General features: G+C 44.4%; 1 protein-coding gene across 3 annotated transcripts in view; it reads right to left on the bottom strand.

Moving 5' to 3' along the window:
- DPYSL2 (dihydropyrimidinase like 2) overlaps positions 1 to 16,358 on the bottom strand; it is a 66,475-nt gene extending 50,117 nt beyond the window's left edge. The window contains exon 1 of one of the 3 annotated variants that reach the window (XM_065041040.1): positions 16,287 to 16,358. The gene's annotated coding sequence lies outside the window, so the exon portion shown is untranslated. Of the gene's footprint in view, positions 1 to 9,521; positions 9,888 to 16,286 lie in introns of those variants that run through there. The other 2 variants (XM_065041039.1, XM_065041042.1) reach the window with 2 other exon arrangements.
- Positions 16,359 to 19,934: the final 3,576 nt, after the last annotated feature.

Below are 19,934 nucleotides of genomic sequence, written 5' to 3'. Positions count from 1 at the left end.
GGTGTTTGTATAGTAGTCCCTCCGTCTTCATGGTCCTTTTATAGGCACTGAAAAGAAATGGGGTAATTCCAAAAGTTTTTATTCCCTGTGGAAATCAAGCATCAGATCTTGAGAAATGCCCACACTGCAGCAAGTTCTAGTCATTCTTTTTTGTTATACTTGCACCGAAACATTTTGATGAGCCTACCTAATTCCACAACCTTATTCCTAAGATACTCGTATTCCTATAGAAAGAGTATGATCATGAATAAAGCTCAACCAGCCACACTGCACTGGGAATTTAGGTCCCCAAAATCACCCTGACTTTGGGACCAGCCATAGAAACTTATTGTCTACATGAGTCCACTTGAGCCTCTATAATGTCTGACACACAGGTCTTGTTTAAGATCCCAGAATTCCCAGGCAGATCAGATTCCTCACCAACTTCACCATAAAAAGAGTAAAAGCTGATACAACTTACATTTCAGTTTCAGTTTGATGTGCCCTTGCTTTAAGCATGGAAATAACCAAATTTTGCTGAAAAATCACTGGGAGCTGATAATCCGTGTGCTTAATAATCCCATAGGGTATCTATTTTCACTTAGAACCACATAAATTACTTTGAAAATGACACCGACCCTCATCTGAATTTCATAAACCTGGCATCAATGAGAGGAATTCCTCAGATAACAGCTCATATTTAGCCTCACCAACAACAGAGGTGGAGAAACACGGAACAGCGACATAAACACAACCTGAGAAAGGCATCAGGGCAGCGGGAGTTACAGGGGCAGCCTTCAGTCCCCACGCAGCACGTTTCATGTTCTGATCCTTTAATGAGTGATAACCGGTCCTTGCAGAGCACAGGGATACAGGTGGAGAATAACTCAATTGAACGCTTATTTGCAGATAGATTATTTAGCAATACATTAAAAAAGCAGTTAATTTTATGAGTTAGTATTATCCACACACCATGTCATAAAAGGAACGAAAGAGGGAAGCTGAGTGGAATCAAACCATTAGGGTTTTTTAACATCATAATGCTCTGGACACTTCTGGGTGAGTGACTGTAGTAATAATATCTCAACATTGCAAAGAAGTCAAGTGATGAATCGAGAGCTTGCACAGCCTGCCAGACACTGCAGAGGCAAGCAGTGGCAGAACTGGCTTAATTTAAGATGTCTTTTATGCTAGTGGACAAAAGTGCTAAGCGACATCAGTACTCACTACCTTAGGCTCTGCAGCACCACATGACAAAAGACAATCCCTGCCGGGGGATTTGTCCTGGCAAAGATGAGAAAAAAGGCTGCATGAAGAGCACGAGGATTTCACAAGGATCCTTTTGCAAAAAGAAAAAAAAACCATAATAATATAGACACAAAAATGTGAGCACAAAGATATGAAGTAGGCAGGTTCCTTGTCAAACAAGTGGAAAATGTGGTCTCTTTACTTACGTACTACAACTCCCTCTGGGTTACAGTGCGCTGGTGTCCGTGGCCTGCCTAGAAAAACTCAGGAGCACAGGACTCCTCTGTGAACAGAAAGGCTGAACAATCCAACTTATATTGTGTTATTTCTAACTCAAATCAAGCTCTGTGTTGCTTTATTTGCCCACCGTCCTTAGGTGAGACAATTGCTGCAAAGCTACAGTTTTCTTCTTTGTTTCAAGATGAAGAACCCAGCCAGAAATTACAGCGGTATGTTCCACCATTAAAATGCCATCATTAAAATAAATGACAGCAACTACTTCCAAATCTGAGGTTCTTCCTATTGCAGGTAATTAATTATTAATACTTCCAGTGGGTGCAAAATTTATCACACAAGGCAGGATCCCACTGAAATGTGGGTATTTGCAAAAGTAGAACTCCACAAAACGTACGTTCTCCAGTGAAAATGAGCAAAGTATGAGGCACCGTGCCATCTTAAGGCCTGGCTTACAGAGTTCTAGCCTGAATCCTCCACAGGACCCTGTCATTGCCATTTTCTGAGGTGCAGGCTCAGTATCAAGAGGTGGCAGTGAATAACTGTATTTCCAGAATATTCCTCGAACATTAAGAATCAACCCAAGTCCTAAAGTGCTTCGTTGGGTTGGAATTGTTCTGGCATAGCACAAAAACTGAAAGCCCAAGTTGTCTACAGAGAAATCATTAACCAGCTCCCCTTGGGGAGATGATAATTGCTGGAGTGGTTGACAGCTTTTCTTGGCGTTGAGCACTCAAAGACGAGACACATTATTTCAGAAACATTAGAGCCCAGAAGAAAGTCTTTTGATAAATGAGTGAAGTCCATTCAAATGATGAAACAAAGCTCATTTATTTCCATGGACCTTTTTATTTCTCCTTATCCTATGCCTCTCTTTTCCTTTCTGGTTTTGTCCTCAGCAACCTCAACTCACGTAAACCAGCCCTGGCGACTTCCTGCCAATCAAGGTCTGTTGCCAGTGGGTTTTAGCCCATGAGAACAGATGGTGTGAAAGCCACATTGTGCCACCGTGCCCACAGCCAATAGTACAAATATTTAGTCAATTAGAAGGGGATTTTCCAAAGGCACAAATGGAAATTGGGCACACAACTCCCATGGGCTTCCAGAGGGAGCGGAGAGCCTCACTGCCCTCCAAATCTCTGCTTACTAATTCAGTCTTCATAAGATAAACGGATGTGAAAGGTACCCGCCTGCTCCGAAATCAGACATTCTTCAGCTATTCCCAGGATGATAATCATGGAGAGAAGCAACAGGAATCTCTCGGAAGTGTTCAGATAAAAGTTCGAGCAAACCTGCTGATTTCATTCAGGTCTGTAAATGTCCTGTCCCTGCAATAGGCTGTGTGGATTGATTAGGGCTGAGGACCGAGGTGTGCGTCGTCCAGACAGCGTCATTAAGAGAACTCACCCATCTTAACCACAAAAAGGCATCATTAAATATTAACATTTCCTCTGAACACCTCTCTAAGAATATGACAGCTACTTGCTTACCGCTGCTAAAAATCTGTATGGAAATGGGACTCAACGGGAAATATTGATTTTTGAACTGGAAGTTATTGAAAATTTTGCTAGTATTTTCACAAAAGGACCCAAAATGGACAATGACAATCTTTACTATTGCAATATGGCTTAAAATAGGGATCTTGCAAGTCAGGCAGCTCTGGTCAAAAAGCAAAAGAGAAGAATGGGTGAATATTACTGTTACCGTGCTGTCACTGGGATCTCTCACACTGCTCTCCATCTCTCCAGATAAGATCTTTCCACCGCAAACACGCCAGAGCTGTGATCCACACTGCTTCACACACCTTCTAAGCACTGCGCTAATAAATAACGATGACAACAATAACAGTAAGGGTCATAAAGCATATCGCGCTCTATGAATGATTCATTCATTTGACTTTGAGTGTTACAGCTCTCTGGCTTATTTTAAGACAGGACACAGCAGCACTAAAACTAAAAGTCAGCAGTAAACTTGACATGAGAATTATCCCAGACTCACGATAAATACTTCTTGGCCTAACATGCCGCTATAATATCAAAGAGGTGGTCCAGCTTCACCTTCCCTTTCAGCTGCTCTAGAGTCGCACTCTCCTGTCCCTCCTATTTCATGGCAATTCCTGCAGCACTTCCCACTAAGTGGAACTGTCTCCCCTTTTATTGGAATGGAAACAACTCTACAGAATATCCTGGGACATCATCTGCTTTGTTGCACTCATAATATAGGACAATGGGCTCAGAAAAGGCTTCCTTGGACAATGAAACCAGTTTTCTGCACTCACAGGCAGTGATGTAACCAACATTTGGATCAAAACTGTGCTTAGAATATTCATCACGCATGCACGCAGGTCCCACCAGCACAGAAATGCTTCCCCTGCCCCTTAGCAGACACCCAAGACTTTTCACTAGAGAGATCTGAGCTTTGCAAGTGAAAAGAGAAGAGAGGGAGGGCACATCCAGGGTCCTGGTAAAGAAGAGAAGCTGGAGGAGAATGCCCAGGCAAGTTTAGAAGCACATGTTGCTTATGCTGATGGTTCTGTTTAGCAACATCACTGCATGAAAGCTCTGCCAGCTCATAGCACAAAAGCATCTTACCCTTAAGCTGCACTAAGCAGCTTCACCTCATGGGCTCTGTGTTTGGTGATGGCTTTGGAGCCTATTTTAAACACATCGCACCAGTTTGCACAGGTAGGCATTTAGAATACAGCTCTGGATACACTGTTAATCGTGTTTACACACACACAATGACTTACTTGGTGAACCCAAGGAGAGAGAAAGGGAAAGTATCTTGAGTCCATTGGTAAAGGTAAATTATTCTGCAATAAAAATGCCAACCAGAGACAATAATACAGAAGAGATAATCACTACACTGGATAGCTAATGAACATTATGGCTTAGCTGGGCCATCGTACCACATGGATACCACTTCCAGCTGCAAAACCAGGGAAGACCCCGATAAAGCAAACAGATTTCCAATTAGTGCAACACTTCAAATGCAACAGATAGAACTAAAGCTTTCCAGTATGTTCCATGTTGCTATTGCAGCATGCCACGTGCTATATTATGAAGCTACACAAAAGACACAGTCTTTTCCAAAGGTCTCAAGCAAAGATTTTCTCAACCGCCAGTGTTTGCAGGGATATGCTGAACTGGGATTTGGTTCAATAACAGAAAGAAGAATGTGAAAGACAAATAGTTAAACAAAAATTTCACGCTGGAAATGATAAAGCAAAAATCAAATAATTAAAGCCCATAATTTGGAAAGCAAGAAAAAGAAAAAAACACTTTTCTTCCCTATTTTTACAAGCGTTTCTCTTCTCTCCAAGCTTAATGTCTGGGAGAATAAATCTAACTGTTAAGACACATGGGTGTTGCTGAATTTAAAAGTTAAGCTAAGAAGCAAAAGCTTCAAGCAGAAACCTGCACTGGGCTGTCTCTGCACTGCTCAGTTTCCTCTTTTTGCTGACACAGCATGAAAAGCTCACCAGGCCACTCAACCCAGCAGGAGCGTTCAGTCACCTCTGAAGACGCCTTCAGCTCAGCGCCCATACGAGGCACCGAGAAACATTTGTCATTTCTGAAAATCTCATCTCATTACATTATACACAGACAGGACAGACAAAGGCAGCATTATTAGCCTCAGCGTACACATGGGAAATGAGGCATGGAAATTCAAACAGGGCACCTCACACGGCAGAAGCGGCCTGTCACATGGAGCAATGGCAAGATGCTGGACCAGGCTCTTGTTTGTCTGTAGTCAGGATTATTTGGGGATCCTCCAACCACCCCCACTGCTCTGTTCACTCTGTCTCCAGAGTTTTCAGCCCTTCTTTCTAGGCAGGGGCAGAAAAATAACTGTGGTAGTAAGAAAGAAGCAATGGCAAAACCAGAGCTCTTTGTGCTGCTCTGTAGAACCCATTAAGCGTGGGGGCACTGCAGTTGCTGCTAACATGAACTAACATCCTCATGTTGCACTTATTAAATAAATCTAATCTTATTAAACTGCATTACAAGCTTTTATTTCATAAATCTGCGTGCCTCCCAGATCACCCAGAGAATTAACTCCTGAGTGGCCGATGCCTTTCCTCCCCACATCTTGCAGAACGCACTCTGGACCAAACCGTCATCTCTGCCCATCACATCGCTCCCGAGGACCAGGGCTGGCTCTGATCTCTTTGCAGGTATCGCAGCCTCGAGACCTACACGCAGCTGCAACTGTCAGGATGGGGAAACCCCAGCAAGCACCAATGGGTTCCCCTGAATCAGGGAGGTGACAGCACAGAGGGTGCTCTGGTGAGGGGACGGGAGAGCCCTTTGCCTCTTCTGCCATCTGTAGTGTAATCAGAGGGCTGCCAGCTGCTGCTTTTGGAAGGAACAGTGATGTGTCACCAGCGCAGCCCCCTCATTCTGTGCCAGGGTATCCCTGCACAGCCAGGGACTTGTGCCACTGTCACACGCCACTTGCCCTGGGCAGGATGAGCAGTGACACACAGGGTGACCATTTCCCCCACCAGTGAAATACATCCTCAATTTTAACAGTAAGGGAGGATGGGAGCATCCAAGATGCTGCTGCAACACCCACATAAATTTAGTAGCAGCGTTTCAGAAAGAGAACCAGTTGCATACCTTTCAATACAGGCTGTGTACGTGGGACTTTTTGTTTTAAATAACCCAAAGAGCCAGTTGTAATTCAGAGAAAACGCAGGGGATTCCTAACTCTTCCAGAAGAGCAGCACCAAGAGGTCAGGCCCAGTGCCACATTCTGTGCAGAACAGCCTTTCCTCCCCCTTGTGTGCTGGGAGCTCGTTTCAATGATCTGAGGTCAACATGAAACAATTTGTTAAACAAACTTCAGTGAATCACAATGTAACATTTCGGGCTGACCTGCCTTCTATCTGATACCAAATAGCTCATTTAGGGGCTACAATATTTTTTTTAAGGCTGAGTTGTACGTTTGGTAGGATCAAAGCAAATGTTTGCTTAGAAAGACATTGTAATTTCAAAAAGAACCTCAGTTTTTCAAGAACTAGCGTGAATATTTTAACCCTCTGAAGAGGAAAAGACAAAAAAAGGAAAGAAATCATCTCTCAATTTGATGCAATGTTTGAATCCACATGGCTCAATAGATTTGATAAGGCAGAATTCCCCCCAGGTCCAACAGTGCCCAATTAGTTTTTAATGTGGATCAGTTTTTCCAGCCTTACAGAGGAAAAACAAACAAACAATCTCCCTCAAATTACTCACCATTTTCTTTCCTAAACAGAAGCCAACAAATTAGCATTACAGTGGGAAATATGCACTGGCTGCTCTACAGTTGCCTATTTGCTTTGCTAATGTGTGCAAATGCAGGAGTGAGGCAGAGGACTCGAATCTGCGAGGTACCCACTGAAATAAACCCACATACGTGAGTCTTTACAAGCAATCCAGCCTACTTTAGCACGGCTGCTTCTCTGTTCTACACCGCGTAGCAAAACCTGCATTGTTAGTTACCTGCTGGGCCAAGGGAAAATGAAAACTCAGGCTCCTCGCTTGGCTCTGCAACCGCCTCACTTTGTGACCTTGGGCATGTCACTGCATCCACCTGGCTCTGGGAAGTGGCAATAATACTCATTATCTGCAAAGACGATAGATTAATTCTTCAGTGAGGACAAAATTCTTTCAGTCACAAAGGTAAATTACTTAAGAGGTCCGCTGTATTCTACACTAATTAACTAGCATCTCAAAAACCCGGTTTGAGAAAAGATAGTGTTAAGTAAGCGGTTATTTTCTAATAGGAACATCTGCACGACTTAGCAGAAAGAGTATACCCATCATCTGAAAATCCATGAAAGTCCTGTCATTTCGGAGGAGCGGGATTTTAAAGCACATCATTTTTCAAAGGATCTCTTCTCTTTCAATTCAAGGTAGGCCGGATTCTGTGAGCCTAAAATATATTCGCACCCTAGAACATGAGCAAGCAGCAAAATTCAAGTTAAGGCAAATCTTGAAAAGTGTTCCAACAGCATCGTGGGCAGCATAGGGGGATACATTTCTCGGTCATGCAGAACAGATGCTCTAACTGAAGATAAATTGCAGGGTCCTGGGTGGAAATGGTTACCAGTGTCTCTAGGAACAATAAATAAGTTGGAAACTGGGTTTGATTCCTGTATGAGAACACAAGGAGCTCTGCCTCTAGAAACCTGGCTCCTCGTTGGCGATAATGATTCAGTCTTTCGTCTATGCCTGTGTCCTGCATCATCCTTTTCTTGGTAGCCACCTGTACTTGTACAGTCTCTAGCACTGGGTCATTTTCAAGGTCACATCGTTTCAGTACTGTTCTAAAATAAAATTCATGTGCCAGAAAAACCAATTCCTGAACTCTTTCCACAGTTCTGATGGTCATTCTTTCGCCCTGAGCAAGACACGGCCCTACTGTAGGATCCATCTACACATTTGTTAATTGGCAGTGATCATACCGACCTGCTGCTCACAACTGGTTAAAGAATAGATTCACTGTGCTTTATGCTGTTTGCCATGGCAGCAGCAGGTCTCAGAGGGAGAGCGTGCTGGCAGAAGGAAAAGAGCTGCATTGTGTCTGGAAAGGGGATGCCTGGGTCGTGATAAAGACAAGAATCAGCCTTCCGAGCTCAGCACTGGTAGCTGCTGCACCCAACTGGTTCTTGTTCATCTCCCAAAAATACCACTATAAACCACCATCTCCCAAAAAATGCCCAGCACTCACTCCTCCAAACACCCAGCCTGTATAAATCTGCTCACTCCACATTTCTCCTCTATATGTGCAATGGACATATGGTGTGTTGTTGAATGCACAGAGACAAAAGGAAGGAAACACAGGCTGACAAAGGAACCGCCAGCTAAAAAGCACCATCCGTTCATGGGTTAAAAATGAAAGCAAGGCTGGAGGATGTCTGAAACAGCAGGGTATCAGCTGGAGCTTGTATGGAGGCTTTTCCCATTGCCATTCATAACAAAATCAGGAGGCAGAAAGTTACTATAGCAATGGCAGCAGAATGCAGAACGGGTGTTTTTCAGAAGGCAGAAGAGCTCCCAAAGAAACGCAGAGGTCTGCTCCTCTTCAGGCTGCAGGGCTGCCCAACACAGATCAGCTTCATTTCACCAATACACCCCCTCTCTATATAGTGTTTATTGTAGACCACTGAATTTTAGCTTCAACAGCTTAAACAACACTGGACTCGGCGACTGCCTTAACCACTACAACAAGATTCAACACAACTGTGGCTTAAGCAGCATGTGAGTCCTGGATGCGGCTCATCAGAAATGAAGACGATATTGTTGGTTTAGCTCTAAGGATCAAAGTTTTCATTTGTGCTCAGGCAAAACTAAGCTCATCTCTTAGCAGATCCAATCATCCAGACACGAATACGGAAAAGTCCGGGGGAACACCGGACCAGAAGGACCAACGGGGACAGAGACCAGCCCCTGCAATCGCAAGGAAGAGGTCTGGTGCACGTGATCCATCCAAGATTCTCTCCCTGCGCCACAGATCATTTCCTAAGGACTAAAATCACAACTTTAATATTGACCAGGAGACACGCGGGCATGCTGAAGGGCTATTAAGTGAAAAGAAAGAGACTATCAGCAGAAGAACATTACATTATGAATGTAAATTAAAGCGGCCACAATACCCCAGGTCTTTTAGCAGATGATGGGAGCACAAAAGTGGCTTAAAACAGTCACTTGTGTCTGCCTTCCATTTATCCCCACGTCACATCAAGCAATTAAAATCAGACCTGTAGGAGTTTGCCCATTCAGTGGAGGCTTTGGGCTACACTTGCACCCCCTATTACAACAGTTGCAGTCTGAGTTCTGCCACAGATTTACAACGTAAAAAAAAAGAGAAAAAGCAGACTGCTGCCACTTTCACATGAAAACTTTTCCTTACAATCTATATTTTCATTTCTTGATTAGCAGTAGCAGTCTCTTTACCCATTCGCAAGGCAGTGGACGTTTGTCCCCACATGGCGCCTGCTTTGATTCAGTCAGCTAGATGGCAGGCACTTCTGACCGCCCATCTGACGGCTTTGTTTGCCCAATAGATCTTACCTTGTCTTCTCTGATTTTTAATGCTGGCCAGTTCTCCGCACAAAATGGGGGTCTGCAGCAAGCACTTATTTCAAAAGAGGCCTTGTTGCCGTGGTTACCAATCACCAAGCCCAGGCCTTTGCAAGCGCTCTCAAATCCACCTTCGCCTTGGTTTTGTGCTGGTTCTACTACTGAGAGGCTTCTGCTCCCAGTCCGGGAAGCTGGACTTAAATTAATATATTAAATAAATTAAAAAATGGAGGGATGCGCATCGTTCTTGTATAAACCACAAGGTCAGGGAGAAACACAAACAGCGGTGGAAGACACACCACGCTATCAGCACCAGGTCCACAAATGAGCCTCCCGCTCTGAGCAGCCTCCTCTTCCTCACCAGGTAACCGCTGACATGGCATTTCTGTTCTCTCCAGAGGGGCCAACACATTGCAACCTACTCGAAAAAGCCTGTAAATCAGATCTGAAGGATACCCGCAGGCTCCAGGCGAGGGGGAACGTGTGTTTATTTGGCCTGTGTGCTCAAACCAAACGGGATTAAAAGTGCTGAGCGCTCATCAACACAGCGCAGACCAAAATTTACAGAGAGATAAATCAGTGGGTGCTTTTGATAAACAGACACGTTGAGAAAAAACTTTGATGCGTCAGTGGATAAATCTCAAGAAGAAAATGAAGCCAAATGCAAGGAAAACAAGGCTTACTGTTTCTGTTAATGATCCTCCTGTTCCTAGACACCAGCTATTTTCTACACAGTTAAAAATAACATCTGATTTTATTTTCTAGCACTGGCTGGGAGAATTGATTCAGAGCCCACTAAAATGTTAATAGATACTGAGAAAGGTCTCTGCAATCTTCTGCATAGAGAGCAAGTTATATTTGGTTAATCCCGTTTTTGGGAAGTACAGGCCCCCTTCTCAGCACTGTAAATCAACGCGACTCCATTAAACAATCATTCCTATCTCTGTTTATGGTATTTCAAGTTGTCACATCAAGTGCAAATTATATAAGAATATTAAATAAACACCACGCAGCTCTCATGCTCCACCTATATTGAATTGAAAAGGCCACCTCTAACTCTTTACTGTCTCTTTCAGCGTTGCAAGCTTAATTAGATCTTCCAGACAGAAACAATCCACTCTACACACAGGAGTGCCAGAAAGGAAAAGGCAATGGCACAAGGAATTTTAATTGCACTGTAATCCTTTCAGCTAGGTTTCTTCAAGCACTACATTTCAGGGACCTAACAGACTAGAACCAAAAGCCAAATTCACTATGAACCTTTAAAAAGAAAACGCATTAATAAAACAAATGTGATCTTCAAGATCCATAGACTGTATGAACCTCCAGGCAGCTGGCCATGCTGTAGTTTAATGTAAGGAAGTAATGGAAATTAAAGCATTTGTCAGTCCTAACTGAAAGGAAAAGGCTCATTTGTCAGTGGACTTTGCCTCCATCATAACTGCTATATCCATCTTTCCTGTCCGTCTGTCCCTACCAGCACCGGCCGCAGTCCAAGCTGTCAACAGCTCTCACACGATTCCTCAGATCATTGCTGAGAAGATTTTTACTCTATAGTTCATATATCTTGATGAGAGGCCTATAAATAGGCACTATTTTCTACCCTTGTTACCGCGCTGTGTTCATCACCGTAACAGCAAAACGACCTTTCAGCACTGCATTAAGTCAATGGTTCTCTAACTACAAAGCACAAATGTCTATGAGGCCACGGGAAATGGTCCACGGAGCCACACTGCACGCTGAAATAAAGCACATTTTCATTACGAGTTCCATTATGATAACAAAAGAAGTCCCAATCTCCGCTAAACGTTCAAGGTTGACAACAGACTGCCAACCCAGTTCCTGACAACAGAGCCAAAGATTTGCCAAGAGGACTTAAGATCCAGCTCCCATTTTGGGTTTGGTTTTGGGTTTTTTTTTAGGTTTTACCATAAAGATATCAAAGCAAAAGTCCCAATAACTTCCAGACGGGATCCTGCCAGGCCAGCTGCAAGACACCCAGTACTAGGTGGAGCAGTTTAGCTGTGCCGCTCTTCCAGGATGATGGATGTGGTGACTTGGGACTTCAGAGGGGTTTTGCGCGTACGTGAGGGTGGTTTGCAACCCTTGAGAACATCACATTGCATGTGCTCGTTGTGCTTGTCCCGGATTGCCCTAGTTAATGAGTTTTTAGTGCACTGAACCCTACTTAATACATCGCTTAATAACAGGAGAGCAATTAATCAATTATCCAAAGGGCCCAGCTTATGATCATTCTTACGCACTTATCACACAAGCCAAAGGCCATTCCCCACTGTCCTCAGCATCGCAAATCACCTCTTTTTGATGCCTGCCCTCTCTCCTCCAGGACAGTTGCAGGCCCCATGGTATAACGTGGCTGCTGGCCACGCTTTGTCCCTGTTGTGGGGACAAACACTCGACTGTCCTGCCAGTTGTCCCTTGCCACGCTGCTCCCAAGCGAGCACGACTGCTCCAAAGTCCCAGCCCAGAGAAAGCAGTTCTACATCTCCACTCTGTGACGGAGGCCAGATCTTTACCAAAACTGAGCTTTGCCAGGCTGGCCATGCTACTACTAGTTTGATAGTAACGTTTTCATCGCAATTGTTTGTATTCTAGTTGTGAAGTACAAACCTATTGCACTGGGTGCTAGACAGCCCCTGCTGGCAGACTGAGCCCGCTCCAAACTCCTCGTCACCTAAAATGATCATTCGCTTCAATACATAAAATTGCCATTGCTGACAGAGCTCCAGATGGTTGTGCTGTTTCCACCTGACTCTTTCTTCAGACTATCATGCAGGTTTTTTTGCAGGAGGACAAGGCAGCACCTGCATGGCCATCTAACCTTGACACTCGGGGGGCGGGAGGGGAGCAAGCCTTGGATAGAGCAAAGAAACAGAAGGGACTTAAATATCAGACTTGCATCGGAAAAAAACAAACCAAACCAAACCAAACCACACACCCTAATTTAGGCAAAGATCAACACAGAACTTCAGACCATTACATTTCATTCAGCTACGCCTGGACACATCTGAATACACCAGGGTCATGCCCTGTCAGAACAATTCATCCAGTCTCTGATTCATTCTGCACTGCTCTCCTTCCCTTCGCTCGCTCCGACACGGGCAGAGGAGACGGCTGGGCAAGTCCTTCTGTCAGCTCATCCCTGTCAAATGAGATGGGGAGGCATTGGAACCTGCGGTTCTTAATAATTCCATGGGGTTCTATGTAGAGCTGAACAACAACAAAAAATCCTTCACCCCTGAATTAACACATAAACCCAAATAAATTCAACAAGAGCACAGCAGCGGATACGAGTCTGATCAAGGAGTACGTGGCAGAACGTGCAAGCCAGTGCAAACAGACCCACATACCAGAATGGGTGGATCTACTGTGACTCTTTGGAAATATTGGGTCTGACAGCCAGGCTGCAGCGCTGGAGGGCAGCAGCTTCCTGCGTGCTCTTTGTTTCTCTTACGATTTCTGAACCAGGAAAGCTCATTCTAGAAAAAGCAGCTGGGAGCAGCCCAATGCTCAACACCATTGTCATGAACAGCTCTTCTGAAGATCCTGATGTTAACGGGAGGGTGCAGAATAGAATCCACTGGCCAGATGCCCATCCCGACAGGAAAAACCCCAAAGTGTTTGCAGCAAGGATTTCAAAAGTGCTTAGCAATTAAGATTCCCAACTTGAGAAGGTCTTACAGAGGCCTAGACTATGAGCGCACCAGCCTCCAGCAAACTGTGCATCAGTTTTCCTGGCACATGGGAACAGAGGGATGTTCTCATCTCTTTTCCAAGGCAAGGAAATAGAGATGAGAATCAGGGAAAGAAGTAGTAGTGCTCTTTTATTTGTATTCATTTGTCAGACAGAGACCTTGAAAGAGGTAGGAGAAGCCCACTAAACAGGGGCCCCAGCTGCAGGGAGCTTTAAAACCCTGGAGACAACCTTAAATGGTGGCAAGTCTGTGTGGCTTTACTAATACAGCAAGCAGAGAGCAGCCTGTGTGCTGGCCAGGCACATGGCCTACCTTTGCCACTGCCCTCTGAAAGAGATCAGCTTCTTCAGTAAACCCAAGGTCTCCTAAAATTACTACCTAGGGCATAACGGGTTCTAATATGTACAATTTCTCCTATGAAGTTCTTGGAAAATTAGCTTTCTGAATCAGAGATATTTTAGTAGTCAACCAGCGCAAGAACAGCCTACAGCAAGATCAGGGCATTAATTGACACAACAGTTAAGAGATGTTGTTCAGGCTGGAGTCATTCGCAAGCACCTGTGAAAGCACAGAAATGAAAAGCTGTTGATTGCTTAAATCTGGGGAACTCTACGTCCCTCTTGGAAAGGACACAATGCAGGCGCTTGGAGAGACAGGGATGGGAGGATAAAAACAGCTGGAACTCAGGGAAGACAAACAGCGATCTATTCTGCAACACACACACATTGCTTGATTGCTACCTGGCCAGGCAAAAATAAAGGGAGAGCATTGGCAATACATGTCGCTGTACTTAACTAGTTATCAAGAAACTGGCTGAAGGGAAGAAAACAAATGCTCCCCAGTGGACGGACAAGAAGGACAGAAACTCAGCTGCATGTGTGCTGTGGTTTTACCTGCCTGCATCCACTGCTCTGACAAGCCAGAGAGCGGCGGAGGCCAGTCTGCCTTCGCTCGCGCCTGCAATTAGGCTGGCCATCGCTTTCTCGTCAGATTAATCCAGAATTATGAGTCTACCAGGACTCTCTGAGAGACTACGGCTCAGCACAGAGAAGCTGTTACAAGCTTTATACTCAGCTGAAGTATAAAGTGCCTTGCAAAAATTGGTGTTATCGCACCCTGATATGTTTAGAGAGGAAAAATATGCACAGATAGAAAAGATACAACCTCATGAGTAAAACATAAGGCTGTCCAGGCTGCTGTGATTAAATGCTTTACAGAAGCATCTTTAGGCTAAATCCTTATTTCCCTGTCTGATCCTAATACTACAAATGTTTATAACACCTCCTTTGCTCATATGACCACTCAAATAGATGCAGATTTTACTCATTTTGTTCCCCTTCATCTTGGGTCAAATCTCCTTGTGTTTATCCTCAAAGTGAAACACAATGTAATTTATGCATTGAGTGAAACTTTTATGTCAAAGAAGCATCCCGCCACTCAAGAGGAAAAAAAAGATTGTAGATTTACTTTAAAACATTCGAAATAGCAAGAGAAAAATATCACTATAGTTTTGAGTAAATACGGCATCAGCTCTACCTAGATTACAGGTGATTGGGTTTTTTAAAGCTTTCAAAATGATAATCTGCTCTAGCCAAAAGGCAGATGCTGGGTTTTCTTCATGTTTCACGGGACCAACACACACAAAGGTCACATGATTAAAAAAATCAGTGTCCATTGATTTAATTTAAAACAAAATAATCAAGTCTGGTTTTCTAGGAAGTTGTTGCTTTACCAGGGTAGGCTGCAAGAGCTCCTGGTTAATCAAGCTGCTGAAAGGTTAATTATCTCTCCGAATACACATGGGGTGGGGAAGAAATCATTGTGAGGCACTGAGTTGCTAGGGAATAGAGGTTTCGGGAACAAAAGGCAAACGGGTGCTTGGGACAAGGAATCTCCATCCCTCTCTTTGCAAAGCATCATACACATCTGCAGCGCGGTATTACGGATGGCTAATAATAACCCGTAGTGCTGGGCACCTGCTAGACTAATTGCAGCACAGCACGTTCGAGCGCTGCGTGGAGAGCGTCTGGAGACAGAACCGCGCTCAACGCAGCGTAAGAGCTCGCAGAAAGCAGCGTGTTTGCTCCCGAGTGCTCAATCTCTGCTCGGGGCTGGGGAATGCAGATCACTTGAACAAGACGACAGGAGGAGTTGCCGTCAGTTGGGGCTCGTGTGCTCCATCCCTCGCTCTGAAGCCTGCAGAGGCCGGTGGAAGTGCTCACCCTGGCTTGGAATCAGCTCTCTGCAACTAATATGCTGCGTGGCCATGGCAACCCAGAACCGCTTGGGAGGTCACAACACTGGAGAAGAGCTTTGCATTTGCTTCACAAGAGGTCTGAGGGAGGTTCTCTTCTGAGCAGAGATCTGGCGTAAGGCCTGGGCAGCACTTAGGTCCCACAAAAGAAGGTCTGTACACGGGGAACTTGACCCACGTCTCTTATCGGTACAGCTGATGAACTAGAGCTGCTTATATTTCATATAGTCACTCTTCAGAAAATAAGCCTTTGCTTGGTACTTTCCCCACCCCGGCCCTCTTTGCCACCGCTTTTCCCAACAGCTCAGGTGCGTGACCCAACTCCAGCACCCTCTTTGTCCCCTGACAGCACAACGGTGTCACAGAGCAGGTCCCCACCACAGTCCTGCATGGGACAGGACACCTCATCCATCTGAAAGCTGTTGTTCCAGCCTGCTGGCAAATTCTGGCAGAGGTGATAAACCCAAATATATTCAGCCAGCTTTTAGAAGCTTGGCCAAAAAGACATGTAAACTTCATGAAAAGGAAAAAGCAGCTGATGATTGAACATAATCATGGTTCTAAGGAAGAAACCAGTGGTGCCAGCACAGTACATTTGACTGTTAATCAAGCCCCACTTCTCTTAAAAGAGGAAGATATTTAATGGTGCATTGGAGAAGAGCATTCAGGAGGTTTCAATTATTCTGTCCAACCAATATTCTAATCGCTCTGCCTAACCTCTAGAGATCATCATTAGGTTTCTGGCTCACTGCCCCACTGCATGTGATAAAAGCATTTCAGGCTTACCAATGAGGTTTTCATCGCACACCACAGGAGGTCTGGGAAGGCCGCTGGGTTCTGCCTGGAGAACAATGCAGATTTCCTGGCCGATAAAAACGATGGGGAATTGATTATTTAACAGGCTCTGTGTAGGCACGGCGAGAGATGGGACCTTAACAGGGCAGCATCAGTCACCCCACTTGGTACTGTCTACGTTCTCATGCACAAGTATGCCTGGAGGCTTCAGCTGTGCCACACAACAGAATTTGCCATAACCCCCCAGTTTGGTTCACAGAAATCAGTCGATACTCACAGACACCAAACACAGGCCCATTGCTCCCCAGTGAGGCTCCACGTGTATTAACTGGTTGCTGAAACAAGGCGATAGATTTTCAGATCCTGACCCTCATGGTACAGTTCATACGGCAATCACATTGCCTGATCACACTGACCAAATACAGCATTGTACTGGATATGAACGTGAAATATTCACATTACAGTTTATCTGCCAAAAATAGAGATTAAAACCACACTTACTGAGTCAGCATGCTAACATGTGAGTCCAGTTCAGTAATTTCAGATTCAAACCTTTCAAGGCATTACTTCATTACAATATAGCCCACAAGAAATGCTCACCAAAAATCATCAGGTTCCACACAAATTCGAGTCTCACGGGAATATTATTCTATAGGAATATAAATTTAGTAATTGCTTCATGGATCATCATATCTGGCCTTATAAGCAAAGACAGACATACCATATAATCAAAAAACAAATCAAACCAGAAGAGGTCAGAGAGCACACACCAGCATACGATTTGCTGACACTAAAATTATCTCCGCTGGCTGAGAATCTGGAAAAAAATATATCATTGGTGTTTGAGATCTTTACACAATATAGAAATCCTTTGCTTTTAAATGATGTCATTAACACCTTTCTACAGTTGACCAATATTTTACAGATGAGGATCAAGTCACAATATTAAGTCAGTGGCATAAAAATGGCTCCTCCTTCAAGGACACACCTTGGAAAACAGAACTACAAGTCCTATTTCTAGCCCAATCAGAAAAAAAATCCTTAACCCTTGGAAAAAAAAAAAATGAAGTAAACCAGATATAAAAAGAAGCCTCTCACATTCACCAGGAGGAGAAAACAGTCAAATAAGCTGCTAAGAACAAGGTGTAAAACTGGAGTTGTACAGCTGGTGCTGCTTTGGCTTTCAGTGGGCGTGTCAATTATGCATGCAAATTTGCGTGCTTAACGAGGTGTGTACATCAAGAGCAACATACAAGCGCTTTGGGGCAAAAAAAGACATCTTCCCATGTTTGTAGGATTCCGTATCACAAAACTCGAGTCAGAGGGTTCCGAGAGACACAGGCTGGGAAGAAAATCTCTTGTGTCTTTTCTCCTTTGTTACACTCATCCAGTTCCCTATTCATAAATACTCACAACTAACATAATACTTCCAGTGCTGCTGCATTTGTCTTCCTCATGCCTTCATCAGCACATTTCCAGCAGCTCTTCGCCTGCTCTTTGGAAACCCATAACTCTTGTGCAGTTAAGTACTCAAATCTAATTCCCCCCCAAACTAATTTTACATTAACTTTGACTACACTCCTAAGAGGAACAGTAATGATTTATAAGCGCATCTCACTTGAGCAGAAGGAAATGGAACACAGCGCCTTCCAGCACCGTTCCCTCTCTCTCACGCACACATTTCTGCTGAGAAATAAAAGCCTAAGCCTGAAAAGCGCCAAACCAGGATGTTGCGAGCAGGCCTGCCGGGTGACATCACTTATCATACCACCGAGTTCCCAGCCAATTGGGGAGGTTTCTCACCCAGACGTTAATTCTCACCTAGCAGGGAAGCCTACGGGACAGTGTCACAGCCCAGGGAAAGGACTCACTTGTATTGTCGATGCTTATCGTGCCACAACTCCTCTCTTTCCCCTTCCCACTCCAGCGTGTACAGGCGCACACACACACACACACACACACACACAGAGGGAACACAGCAGAGGCAAAACAACCACACACAGCAAAACTCCTTTTCTGAGCATTAGGCTTTTGGCAGTGATTCTACCTGAGAATTTCCTGCTGCCGCTGGAGATTCATATTTTTGTTCAGCAATTTGAGGGGGCGGAAGAAGCTTCCTCTTCCGAGCCACTGATCACTTTAACTCATTGTTACAACACTGTGCAGCTAACCGACTTTGTATTTCTACCCCAAATATACTAAAAGCAATTAAATCTCCAGCCGGATAGCCCAATCATGCCTGTAACCCTTTGAAGACAGATGAGAATTTAAAGCTGGGTTTATGTTCCGACTTTCCTCAGATATCTGGTAACTTAACTAGACAAGACCTAAATCTTAGCACACAGAAGCAAAGCCCAACATCAGATCAGGGTCAGCTGCAGTGCAAACCAAAGCTTGCAAGTGCACACTGTTTACACCAGAGATACTTCACTGCAGCTGCCATCTAGCAGGAGAATGGGGATGTAATATTGTCATGGAATGAAGCAAGCTATTAAAATAACTGGTAGGAACCCCAGAGTTCTCTTTTACCTATCAGACAGTGCTTTTAAAGATGCAGCTGTAATTGTCAATTGCTTCTCACACTGAAATAAAATGATAATCGGTACATCAAGTAAGCAAGTCTGTACAGTCCTCTGGTACTGGTACAGCCTACTCATGCAAGAGGAAAGAATACAGGACCTGTCTCTGGGAGAATGCAGGAGGCTGTAGTTTGTACTCTAGGCACACAGCGTTAAATCCAACTAACTCAGCAGCACCTAAAAAGCAGAAGGATACAAATAGATTTTTACACCACACTCCCTGCAAAAATATTTGAGCACTGCTCCCACTCTGGATAGCGTAGTCACACACACTACAAAGCTTTACTTTTGAGTTTGCCAAGATCAAGCTGAAAAATCCAACTCCAGTATCCCTCTTGCTCTTATTGACTCTGATATGAACAATTGTTCCTACCTTATCAGTATTTACAAAAATACCTGTACTTTTGAAGAGCAGAATCCTGCAACCAGAGCTGGTTGTAGATAACCCCAGGAAAAGGAAGGCTGTTGTTTCCCAGCGCTGGGCAGCACAGCCGTGCCAAACCGTGCTGTGCCAAACCGTGCTGTGCCAAACCGTGCTGTGCCCAACCCTGCCGCGCTGTGCCAGGCCAGTTTCTGCAGCTCCATCGGGCTCCAGCTGTTCTCCTGCGCTGCCAGGACTGTCACAGACCACTACCCGCACGGAGTGCAGAGCACCAGGCACACAACCGGGACTTTTGTCACTGATTCATTACTCTCTCACCAACTCAGAAAAGTTTCAGTGCTCTTGAACCAAGAATATGGAGGCAGATTAATAATTAGGGTTTATGTCCCTTATTCTTTAATCTGCAAATTTAACAGATTAAGGAAACAGAAGAGAAACATAAGGAGTACAGAAGAGTTGACCCATTATACAAAATCTCATCAATTCCACTTCACATTTCATGTGCCACGACATTATTTTGCTTTCAAGGTTTTCCTTGACAAGGCGCTAGAGGAGCTGGCGCAGGTATACAATGCTGACAATGGAAATACTTTTATTAAGAGCTTCAGGAAAAGAAGCGGATGATCCCAAGTCACTAAAAAACCCCCCAAACAATCAAGAACTTATTCCAGTCTACAG

The sequence above is a fragment of the Columba livia genome, chromosome 25, assembly GCF_036013475.1.
Source record: "Columba livia isolate bColLiv1 breed racing homer chromosome 25, bColLiv1.pat.W.v2, whole genome shotgun sequence".
Taxonomy (NCBI): Eukaryota; Metazoa; Chordata; class Aves; order Columbiformes; family Columbidae; genus Columba; species Columba livia.
The sequence above is the reverse complement of the archived record's forward strand: the minus strand, read 5'-3'. Positions and strand labels throughout refer to the sequence as shown.